Here is a 12,512-nt window from a genome sequence, read left to right as displayed (position 1 = left end):
AATTATTTTTGTTGCTTGTTTATCCTTTTATAGTTCCTACAATCCAATTAAAGTCATTGCTGTTCCTTGCAGGTGGCATGGATCTTCATTTGGATTTCAGGAGACATGAACAACAGCAGCTTGTGAAGACAACGCTTTTGTGAAGGGTAAACTCACTTTTAAAATTCACCATGAAATTCACTTTTGTTCCAAAAAATAGAATGAAAAGAAATGCAGATACTGTGGAGCAATCACAAGCCTCCAGCAGTGAAGATTTAAGATGGTAAATATTGTAAAGCTTTCAATAATCCTTATATCATGACTCTGTTTTAATGATATTGAATGAATTTGGTCTTGAATTACCAATAATTTCTGAGAAAGTTGTCAAGAGAAAGCAAATCTAAAAATGTGCTTTCAAAAAAAAAAAAAAAACAAAACGTGGTCTAGAAAAAATACATTTAAAAAAGAAAAAATCACCATCCACTTTCAAATGGTTCCCTGAGAAAACTATCTTTAAATGGCTGAGGGCAATTGGCATAATGATTTAAAGCTGGGCTGGAGAGTTGCAGGCTGCATGTGGGTCCTAGCAGTGAAATGAGAGGTAATGTGGAGGCTGAGCTGAGAGGCAGAGATTGCTCTAATGAAAGGCGTCACGGTGACACTGCATGAACTTAATATTTAGCCAGTGACGTCTGCCCTCCACAAGAACCCAAGGGAGGCAATTAGGAGAGCTGGGGAAGGAGGGAATAATTTTACCTGTCAGGTTTGTAAGTGGGCAGCTCTGTGAGTGTGTGTGAATACTTGTGTGTGTGTGTGTGAAAGATCCAGAAACTAATGAAATAGAGAGGCTTGGCGGGGACTGTCGAGCCTGTGGTTAGAGGTGGGGAAAGAGCTGTTTCCAAACCCACAAGATTTATTTCTGGAGCTGGTGGGTAGGTGGGAGGCAGAGTTAGCAGGTTTTACCCTTCAGGGCTTTCATCTGCTTTAAATTCAGTTGAAAATATTGCTAATTGTAGCAGCAAGCAGGCAGTGTACCCATGCACATAATACAGGTGACTTCTTTTAATTTAAAATTTTTTCTCTGATTGTTTTTTTTCCCTCTTTGGCTTCTCAGGGTGTGACTAAGGAGCCATAGATAGAGAAGTCTCCAAATTCAGTGCTTGCAGCTCACAGGCCTCCCAGTGGTGCAGCACTGCCCAGAATTAACCTGGCAACCAGAGCTTTCCTTTGGGGATGGAAAATTGAATGGTGCTAAGCTGGTGTTAAGAGCTGTACAGAAATGGTCCTTGCTCCAGGAGCTCGCTGATAGCAGCACAGGTGAAGTGCATGCATGGTCCTGTGCTCACAGGAAGGTTTGGCTAAAGTCTGATCTCAGCTTTGTGATCCATGTGGTCTTCAGTGAGTGAAGAAGCCCAGATCTTTCATCTCATTGCTTTTAGGAGTTGTGGGTCTACAGTATTTTATATCCAAGGCAGATAAAGCTGATGAGTGTCACCAGAACTCCAAATCCAGGGTACTTTTATTGTCAAGTTCTTAATGATTTTCCATTTGCATGTGTGGGGATGATATTTTTTCTCTTTTATTTTATTTTTCGTCCCTCCCCAGACAAACCCTTGACCCTATTTCAGTGCTTCCTTGAGGCACATCTATGTTCCTGGCTGTGGAAGGAGCCAGTGGGGACAGGACCTTGGACATAAACGAGATTTCAAGCAGCCTGAACCATCTGAGGTCCCTCCCTGATTGTTTTTAGGACAAACCCCTACTGCAGGCACTGGAAGGAATTTCAAATAAGTGGCCAAACATCTCAGGAGCTTGGTTCTGGTGCCCTGGATCAACCAGCAGTGATGGGTAAGATGTCATTGCTTCTCCTCAGTGTCCCCATGGGCACCTTCCCTACCTCTGGCAGAAATTATTGGCCAAAACCAGTTCAGAGAATCAGAGAATATCCCGAGTTGGAAGGGGCCCACAAGCTGTTGGTGTGAATAGATGGATCAACTGCTGCAGCAAAGCAAATTTATCATCAAGCAGTGCTTTGAGCTAACAGAGTCACACTTCTGTGACTCCAAGGCAGTTATTTTGGGGGGAATATATATGAACTAGGGCTTAAAAACTTGGCTTGAGCCGAGGGCAGAGAAGACGCCTCACTTAGCCTGAGGAATGCTTTTGACAGAGACACGTTGTCGCCACATCTCTTGGCTGGGAATAAGTTGTACCTTTCCTGCAAATGGAAATATTTCTCTGAAGTTCAACAGCTGCAGGAACAGCAGCTTGTCTCTTGATCACGTTTTCAGTTTTAAAACCCATTTCTAGTCCAGCACCGAGGAGAAAACCCAAGGCTCATTCAAATGAGCTTTTTAATGGAAAAAGTCACATTAAATCTAAACCAATTTCATGATCTTGTCTGAATCATAACTTTTTAAAGACTCAGGGCTGAGGCTGCAGTTAACATTGCCTTAGCAATGCTCAGTACTTATCTGTGAGTAGAAAGGTAATGGTGGGGAAGGGCTTGTGGTGTTATTTTTTTCAGGGCCTGGTCATTTAGCTATCTAATTTGGGAAGCAGGACTATCTCTGGCTGACTCTTATCACCCCTTTCAGCGAGGCAGATAGCAGCCAGCACATTACTCAGCGTTACCCCATGGATATCTGGTGTCTGAGTATGTGTTACAAAACGTGGCAGCAGAACAGTGAAGCCTCTCAGTGCTGGGCACAGAGAAGTGGCTTCAGCCCCACATGGTAAGAGAATGGATGGATTTGTCCTCTGGACTTGTCCTCAGAGAGACCCTCAGTGGCTCTGCTCTGTTGTCACTCAATTATTTACTTCTCCTGGGGATTGAAGGATGGGGAAAGGATATGCTGTGATATAGGAAACTTTCCTAACCCGCTTTATAACTGCAATAATAATATGGGCAACTTTATTTATAGTTAGAGAAGGACTTTCATTTTTTCCTATCTCCTGCTGTCTCCTCCCTGACAGCTGGTTGTGAGGCACCAGGGAGAGATTTAACCTCTTACTGGTACTTTGCAGCTTTGTGTTCCCTACAGGGAACTTCTGTGTAGCTTCTGTGGGATTTTTTTTTTTTTTTAATTTCTGTTTTGCAGATGGAAAATAGAGGTGTTTGTAGGAAGTCTTCTGACTTGAAACAAAACCTCAAACCACTCCAAAATAACGTATCAAGTTCTCTCCATGCCTTCTGGTGGACCTTATGGGTTTTCATATGCTAGTGATGTATAAAAGTGAAAATGGTCACTGCAGAGTTTGGAAGGCCTGGAGAGCCATGGGTAGAGCCACGAGGCTGGGTTGGTAGGAAGAAGGTTGGCTCACTGTGATATGACACATCCCACCCTGACCAGGGTGACTGAGAAGCACCTGAAGCTTTGTTTTGTCACCCTCAAATGTGTCCCAGTGCAAACTGGCCCTTTAACAGGAGCCCACTGGTATGTGTGTGGAGGGGAGCAGAGACAGAAAGGAAGTAATATTGAGTCACAGCAGTCAAGAAGGATCAAAGATTGGCTATTTTTGACACACAAAAGAGTAAGTGATGCTGAACTCTCTCTAGACTGATTCCAGCTGAACACAAAGCATTTTAACCTCTTAATCCTCACTTCTGAGTTATAGCCCTGGCACTGAGGGCTTTGTGGCTTTTTGGAGATTCTCTGCTGCGTGTGACCCTCGTCCCAAGCAAATAACACACGCCCCTGGCTGCTGCACAGCATGTGTTGAGTGTTGAGCATGGTGTTAATCCTGCAAACTCTGGTTTTTTGCCTCCCTCACTGACCATAAGTGGAATTAATAGGAATTCTTACCGAGAAAAGCAATCAGGCTGGATGAGGCTTGGAGTAACCTGGTCTAGTGGTAAAGTGCCTCTGCCCATGGCAGAGAGGTTGGAACAAGATGATCTTTAAGGTCACTTCCAATCCAAACCATTTGCTGTGATCTATGAACTGTGGATGCAATATCTCATTTCCCATTTTGGTTTGTGGAAGCAGAACCCCCAGTTTTACCTCACTGTCCTGAGGATTGCCCTAACCTCCCTGATCTTCCCTTCAGAGAAGCTGTTCCTGGGCTCTCCTCTGTCATCTTCCTACCTTGGCCATTCACACATCCCCTCTCCAAATCCTGAAATGTTCCTCTGTGCTTCCCAGCACATGGACTGGTGTTCTCCACGAGTCCACATCCACTGATTGTAGATATGAAAGCACTGTTTTGGTTTGAGCCTTGTTTGTATTATTTTTGGTTTGCATATTTGGGCTTGACATAAAACCCAGCAGAGAGACTCTTACTTAGCCAAGGCCATTTCTGCATTCACTGCAGATGAGCGTGGTGCTCCAGGGAACCAGTTTTATTCCAGGCTTTGCCAGTGATTCATTTCTGGATGCTGCCTGCGTGATTCCCTCTGGGCCTCAGTTTCCTGTTCTGTAAAATGGAGATAATACCCTTTCATGGCACAGGGCTGCTTTGAAGCCTTTACAAAATTACTCTGATGTGTTTGGATGAAAGTTTCTATAAAGCATATTTAAAAAAGCATGCAGCTCTCATTGAGGGATTTGTATAGAGTGATCAGGACTCCAGAATTACTTCCCAGGATGAATGTGTCTGTGTTGAACCCTCAGACAATGCTGAACACTGAAACAATATTCATGTAACTCTTCTAAAAGCATCCACTGTTGGTGCCCATGGCAGGGTTTGCTGCTATTCATTCTTTTTGTTTATTTTATGTAAATCCTTTTTCCTTCTCATTGAAAACACAAACAAGAAAACGGATGACCAAAAAAAATTTTTTTTTTTCTGTAAGCCCCATAAAATTGATTCATCTTGAAGAAGTTTTTAGCAGGACCAACCCTCTCTGCCTATCTGTGTGATTTTAAAAGAAACTCTCCTCTTTCTCCTGTCATATTATGGGGAGAAAAAATACCCTGAAAGCAGAAATGAAAGAGATGCAGAATTTTTGTCTCCTAGCCTTTCTCACTCCGGTCCCTTTATGTTCTCTCCCACCGCCCCCTCCTTCATCGCCCTCCCTCCTGCTCTGCCTCAGTTCCCATTGAAATGTCAAATGCAGCAGTTGTCTGCGAGTGAAAGAGAGACTCCCTGGTGGGAACAGCCTGCCCTTCTAACCTGAAGGCCTCGGCTGTTCTCTTCTCCCCTTTTTGGTGTTTCCCATCCCACTTTCTCAGCAGATGTTGTGTGGGGCAGCACAGGCTGTAAAGGAATGAGTTTCTTTTCACCTGGCCATGTGAATGGGCTGGCACAGAAACCCTGGCTTATTCTCTCAGACTCTGGCAACAGCTTACACAGAAAGAGATTGTTTCGAAGAGCTGTCTCTTTTCTTTCTTTTTTTTTTTTTTTTTCTTTTTTTTTTAGACGAAGACAGGGAAAAAAGGCTGTGAGATGCTGGCTGTATTTTAAGCTTCCTCCTTGGGTGCCAAAGGAGTCCTTGGAGTTTTGTTGCTGCTACTTTTGTTCCTTTTATAGTTTCCATTCAAGCCCCAGGCTTTCAGCTTCCCTTTGTCTTAGTCCTACTTTTCCCAAGCATTTGACATGAGAATTAGTTCAGAAAGATGGTGGAGGTTCATCCAGGAGCATTGCCCCATTTTACTCCAGGGCTGTAGTCTTTGACTTTTTGGTGGAAATTTGGAAGAGAGTGACATTTCCCATGCTTCTGCAGGGAAAATATTTAGTTTCAGATGTGCTCTGTCTGAAAACATGTGACAATGGTGTGCAAAAATGCACAAATTCAATGCTAACGTTGAGTAGAGGCACCTTAATGGCGGAAGAAATAGGGAGTGTGAGTTTTCACCTTTTCTCCCTTTTTTTGGCTCCCTGTTTATCTGTTTAATGTGGCTGATTGTTTTCTGTAGCCTGCTCTCTCTCCCTTACCAGGACCTTGGGCATCTTAGACTTGGTCAATTGAAGCACACCAGAAAAAGATATTCCCTCCCTTGCATGGATGTCTTTGCATGGCATCTTCAGAGCACTGACACTTATCCAGCTCACTTTTGGCCATGTCTCTGTGCTCTGAGCCCAGCTCATTCTATCTACACTTTCCATATATTCAGGAGCAAATTATGAACACGGCTTGTGAATAATTTGATTGCCGGCGTGAGAAATGCACACGCTGCTGATCCTGAGAAATGGAGCTGTCGTTTGCTGATTTAATGAGTAAATAACGACTTATTCTGAAATACTGTAGGGATATTATGCCAGTGGTTCTCTTTGGGTCTTTATACACATTTTAACTGCAGTCAGTTTTTTGTTGTGTGTGCGTGTGGTTTTTTAAAAATCTGAAGTTTATTTTTGCAGTGGTGCTTGGAAAGCTGTAAATGATCCACAAGGAATTAACAGACAAAAGTCTCTGGCTCTGCTCCACCCTATTGAAGTTGATGGCAAAACTCCCATTGAATTCAGTGGAAGTAACAACTAGGCCTTGTGAGAGTAAACAATAAATCAGTTTTATAATCACAATATTTCTTTATGTCCTATTCTTAAGAGTTTTATGTGGCAGAAGTGTTAGGTGCTTGTATGATGATGAAAGGCACAGACAAATCATGAACATCTCAGGTGAAATACAGGCTTGTGAAGGTGAAATTTCTAAGTTTGAAAGCTTTGGGTAGGCTTCACCTTTCAGGCAGTATTTTGGAAACCTGCACTCCAATTCTGTTAATGAGAATTCATTGTGAGAGAATTCAATGTGAGAGGTTGAACTGCCTCTCCATCCATCATGTAGCCAGCAGGTGTAGGAGAACATTTTCCCTTTGCAGTTTGTAAAAAGTGCAGTTTTTAGAGACATGGGAGTGTAAGAATCAGCAAATTGATTCTCCTGCCTGGACAAGTGGACATGTCACAAATCCCATTAAAAAACTAATCAGGAGGAGATGGATCATCTCTTGTCAGATATCCTGCAAATGTGGTGCCTGTGGTTAGAAGTTTGCAGAAGCTTTTATCCCTGTGTCTGCTCTGGCACATCTCAGCATTAAAACTATTCTGTTAAATAATAGGAAGGTATAAATAGCTCAGAGGTTTAGTTCTTATTCAGCCTGTTCTGTCAGTGAACTCCAAATTATTTGATTAAGGAAATAAATACCAGTATCTTACATTTTGCACGGGGGAACCCTCGAATCCATGGCATGGCCAGATATTCAGGGATGGAGTTCAGTCTTTTCCTAAGTCCTAGTCTAGCATCTTATCCCCTGCCTTTTAAAGGCTTTGTCCCTAAAACATGTCTTGAGTTAAGGGCTCTGTATTGTAAAGTTTTCCTATTGATTCCTTCCCTGGAGTTTGTGCTTTTTGGGGGAGATGGGGCATTGATAATTGCTTCAGCTGTTCTTGACTGTTATAGGGCACTTCAGCAGAACTGTGTAGCCTGAGTGCTTGTGCTTTGTAAAATAACCCTTTGGCCCTGCAGAATGGGAGGATTTACAGGTTTAGCCTTCTTGATTTGTTTTGAATTATTCTGTATGAGCTATTCATGGAGGGTACAACACAGCTGAAGGTAAGGCAAGGTTGTCACTAGACTATCTGAAGATGAGAGCCACGGAAATAAAGTGCTGTTGTTGTTCTTCAAGCAATGACACTGACTGAAATAAAAGACATCTGGGTAGGAAATAGCAGCCTGCTTCCAGGGAGCATCCATGGTGTACCTCAGCTTGCCATGAATGCTAGCCCTGCTAGGCAACCAGGAAAGGGATCTGCAGGCAGCCGTGAGCCAGGCCAAAGAGAGAAAAAGAAAAAAAGCCTAACCCTGAGAAAAAGGGGTACATTCTTCCTAATTGTGCTTTGGAATGGAAGTCTTTTTATTCTTGTCTTTTGTTGCATTTTTCCTCTTCCTTTTCACGCCTCAGCAACAGCCTGTGGGTCTCAGTGCTCGAAGGTGCTGGGTGGCCGTGTCCCACCCTTCCAACTCTGCCCAGCTCCAGGTGGGCTTGGGGCTCACTGTGGGAGAACTGCAGCACCTCTGCATGTTCATCTCACAATGCCTGGGAGCTGGGTCAGACTGCAGTGTTGGCCCTAACCCTTAGGAGGGGAAGGTGAAACCTGCCCAAATCTGCTGAAGAACAGTCTGGCTGTGGATGATGGCAGAATTTGTTTCACCTAAGGATAAATATCCAGCCAAAATTTACAGTATTTTTTGAAGTGGCTGGTGGGTAACACCAAGTTCAGAGTGTTTGGAACTTTTAATAGATATCTCTGAGCAGTCCTTTGAAGAAGGCAGTGGTGGACAGGAAGAGGTGTGAAATAGGATGTCCAGGGTTAGGTGAGGAGTCAGTGGCAGAGAGAATTGAATGTGGCCCTCCCCTGCCCAGGCTGTCACCCTCACTTCTGGGCCATCTCTTCTCTCAGAAGTTTGTGCAAGTAGACTAAACCTCACTCAAAATCAAAGTGTGAAGGACCACGGGTGGGAAGAGGGAGGGACATTGCTCGGGGAGAGAGAAATGGCTTTGGGTAAGAGCTGGGAGAAGCTGAGGCTGCATAGGGCAATAGTGGTGACAGCACCAGTGAAAAATGCTCTGAGGTCATAAGGAAGCGGGACCAGGAGCTGTCTGGATGAGGAGAGAAGCTCCCTATGGTGATGGTCTCACTTCTTGCACACATTTCTTTTTTGTCTGTTTTACCTTTGATGTTTCCCTGTTCTCCCTTTATTATTAGATGTGCACTGGCAGCAAACAGGTTCTCAAATATTTATCAAAATTCTTGACTTGATTAATCAAAATTCATTGTATATGCCTCCCATCTTTAAACAATGAAGCTATGATACCCTCTGGAGACTCGGAGGTGCTGGAAGTAACCTAAGGCATCCCCTCCCTTTCAGCACAGGCTTGGGGTTGAAATGCAGGGAAGGCTGCTGGCAGGGCCAGCTGTAGCTCAGGCAGCAGCCTCAAGAGGGAGAGGAGGCTTTCTCACAGGCTTTCATGACCAATGTTCAAAGGGAAATGCCTTTAGAAAAGAAAAGGCTGAGCTTGCTGGCTGTACAAAACTCAGACCTGCAAATCTGTTCTGTGGCTTTGTTTTCCCTGATGTTCCTCTTCTATTTAATCCTTCCCTTTTGCTCCTGCACGTGGCTGGGGACTACTTTTCTCAACCTGGGGACTTCAAAGCTTAGCCTGGGATGAGGAGTCTCACCTAAACAGATTCAAGTCTGCACCTTTTCTCCTCGGTCAGAGATGCATCATCCCTGTGTATGACAGGACAAAAAGCCTGGACAGCAGGGGAACAAACTGATTATTTTCCTTGAACTGAAGGATGCCCTGGCACTGTGTGGTCAATCACTGGACAAGAGCAGCACAATTGGACAAATGACCAATATAACAGCTAACAAATGGAAAACACCGCTGCCAGCAAAGGAGCTGGCTATTTAAAGGCAGCAAGAGGTTTGAAGCATCAGCCCTAGCAACAAGGACAAAAGTTATTCCAAACACATGAGGCAAAGCCACCACAAACCCACTGCAGTATGCTATTAATAGGAAGGGGACCTTCATTAATTTCTTAAAGAATGATGCCAAAACATCAGAAGAAATTTGTGGTGCACATAAAGGAGCAGCACGTTGCACTGTATCTAATTGCCAGAGTAATTATTTTCTGCTATGCAAATTACCAGGAGCAAATCCACTGCAGTACATCTATGTGTATTTAATTATCATCAAGAGCTGGAGTTGAGGGACTAGATTTAATATGTTCATAATGAAATAGCCAGAATTTGTGTGTGCATTTGCAGAGAACTCGTTATTTTACCACAGCTGGATTTGTTTATTTTAAATAAATCATTATGGCAGATACAGTTTCTGCGTGCTTGCCCATCTGCTGATTTATCACAAAAATTGTGGTTTCATTTATATGGGTGGTTTCTATCAAACACACATCACCCCTCTTGCTTGCAAGCTGCATGTTTCTGTAGGATTTAAGGAATAGCTCAATGCAAAGAAAAGCCATTTTTGGATAAACAAAGGCTGGAGGAATAGGAGGAATTAGGACAACCTGGGTGGCTTAGGATTTTGTAAGGTTTTGGGTCTTCATACTTACAAGCTTGTTGTGGTTTAAAACCAGGACAAGGATGAAAACTGGAATTCTAGCAACACCCATTTGTAAGCCAAACCTCTTATTGTTCAATGTCTATTTGATGATGTGCATGAGGCAAGTTAATGCTTTTGGTTTCTAGGGAATATATTATATTTTCTCATCATACCAAGAAACAATAGAAGTGTACACAGGATGCAGGATCATCACTCTGAACCTGAGATGGTTCTTCCTCCCTTAAGCTTCAGACTTTATGGACCAGAGCTTTTCTAAAGATATTAGGATATCATTTCAAGGCTCAAGTTATAAGAAAAATATTAAAACTGGGAAGAAATGCTTTTGCCACTTTGTCATATTTTGGTGGTTTTCTGTTAATGGAACTCTTGGAAAAAAAAAAAAAATCTGAAAGCCAGCAGCGTAGGTGGCTGCTCAGCCAAGAAAAATCATGTTGTGTAGTCCCCAGGAGTGGTGTGTGTGACATGATCCTGTTAAAACCTTGGAATCTGCAGCTCTGGAGGAGATGCTCCATATCAATCCAAGCTCCAGTCAGGAAAAGTGATCAGTAAGGGCGGATTTATTTCCTGTGCCTCCTGCCTTGTAGCTTTGCTTACCTTGATCTGGCAGCACCAACCTGGATGCAGTTGGCTTCTATTCAACACCCACTTGTTTGTTGTGGTCACCGTTTCAAAAAGCAGGACGGAGGCTCCAGGCGGTCCCGTTCGTGTCGTGCCAGGGGAGTGCCAGGTGAGAACGTGGCTGCAATGCAATCAGAAACACAGAGCACTGCCAGCCTTTGTGTTCCTTTGTTTCCTCTTGTGGATACCAACTCAAGTTGCACAACACAATAAGCCAGGGGTAACAAAGGGTCACGAAGGTACCGTGCTGTGTCACGGGCGGTGGGCTGGGGCCAGCTTCTGGTGACATTTCCGTGACAGTGCCCACAGGACCCTTTTTCACAGTGTCCCTGAGCTGGTTTGTGCATAATTGATGGGTACCCTGAGGTTCTGCCTCCCCCTCCTCCCTAGGACGTCCTTTTCTGTGTTGGTTTATTTTTTAAATAATTAACAGACTTTGTGACTGCCTGTCTATCTGTCCCTCTGGAATTCCTCTCCAGCTGCTCTCATCCCTTTCCTCAGCCCCTCCCTTTCCTCCCCAACACGCTTTTCCTTTCACTGTATTTTAAAGGGGTGTCTTTCATTTTTGCTTTGTGCAATGAAACCGCTGAGCAGTTTTTGAATGAGATGCCCTTTGCTGCTTGCTGGTGTCCTGAAATCTTTCCTGCCCAGATTCCCTCTCTCCTTCCCATTAAAGGAATCCTTTGATGCCCAGTAACTCTTGCCTGATGGGCACCTTCCCTCCCTCCAAACCACAGCCATAAATTTCCTGTCCCTGTAGCGTGAAGGGGTGTGTGCAGCTGGGGATGGACAGGGGACCCCATTCCCACCCTGCTTGTCCCCTCCTGTGGCTGGTGGTGGCTGCTGTGGTCTGACCCATGCCTGAGTTGGTGTGGATGTGAGGTTATTCAAGCAACACTCCATGCATCTTCTTAAGGTATTGGGAGCAGGGATAAGAGTCTGCTGTTCCCTCTCTCTTCCCAGAGCATCCATTTCACCAGTTCAAGCAGCAGAGAAGCTGTGACACATCTTAATTCTACTGGGAAAAATCAGCTCGTGAAGGTGTTGGCTTCCCTTCTGCTGCCATGATTGCTTTTATTCCCAGAGCAAAGTCATCCAAGTAGAAGAAGAGAAGCCTCAAAGCTTAAAGTGGAGCTGCTGAGATATTTGCTCTATGTTTTGGGCTTTTTACAAAGCAGTCTGGATCAAGGCTGGAAATTGTGATTGTTGTGTAAAAGCCTGAGATCTCAGGGCAACGCTGGTTTCTGGGCATGTACTTGGGAGTGAGAAATGATAAGACTGTGCTTGCTGAACTTGAACCTCTTTTCATTGGCAACAGAAAATTTTGTCAGGTTGTTCCTCTCCACCTCATGTGAAGACCATCTACCTATTTAATCACTCAATAAATAAACTTGCTCCCCATCTCTGCTTGCCTGGGCTTGCTGCTCTCCAGATCCCTGTTTTAATTGACACACAGCTTGTGGTGCAGCTGGGGGCTGTGCCAATAACTCGCATATTCCAGGCATGGCAGGCAGATAGGCCCCCTCCCTCCGACACCATCATTCCAAGCAAACATCAGACAAGCTTTGATGTGGGTCCTGCGCTTGCAGCCTCAAAAGAAGAATCTTTGGAACCCCGTTTGCACTGTTCCTCATGCCAGAAATTGCAGCAATGTCACAACAGCCAAGCAACTGGGTGCTCAGCATGGTGGAGGGAATATTTTGCAGCTCCTCAGCAGACACGGTTGTGCTGGAGAATAATCAAGAGCAGCAGCCTGAGGTCGGCAGGGATTTGGGCTGTGAAAATAATAATAATCGGGGATGGGGAATGGGTGATAGGGCTGTTGTTGGACCATCTGAGGCACTTGTCAGAGGACATTAGCCCTGCAATTAGGAGAAGCTGGGGAGGAGG

At 44.3% G+C, this 12,512-nt stretch overlaps 1 long non-coding RNA gene across 4 annotated transcripts; it reads left to right on the top strand.

Moving 5' to 3' along the window:
• The first annotated feature begins 681 nt into the window (after positions 1-681).
• Positions 682-12,039, top strand: LOC131583324 (uncharacterized). Of its 4 annotated transcripts, XR_009278491.1 has the most exons (5): positions 682-742; positions 1,585-1,827; positions 3,081-3,513; positions 10,683-10,731; positions 11,586-12,039. It is a non-coding gene; the product is annotated as an uncharacterized LOC131583324 (long non-coding RNA). The 4 variants fall into 4 exon arrangements; XR_009278489.1 differs by lacking the exon at positions 10,683-10,731; XR_009278490.1 differs by lacking the exons at positions 10,683-10,731; positions 11,586-12,039 and adding an exon at positions 6,280-6,542 and having other exon boundaries at positions 3,407-3,513.
• The last annotated feature ends 473 nt before the right edge of the window (positions 12,040-12,512 follow it).

Source organism: Poecile atricapillus, chromosome 11 (assembly GCF_030490865.1).
Source record: "Poecile atricapillus isolate bPoeAtr1 chromosome 11, bPoeAtr1.hap1, whole genome shotgun sequence".
NCBI classification, from domain to species: domain Eukaryota; kingdom Metazoa; phylum Chordata; class Aves; order Passeriformes; family Paridae; genus Poecile; species Poecile atricapillus.
Note: the sequence above shows the minus strand (reverse complement) of the source record. Positions and strands in the feature narration are given on the sequence as shown.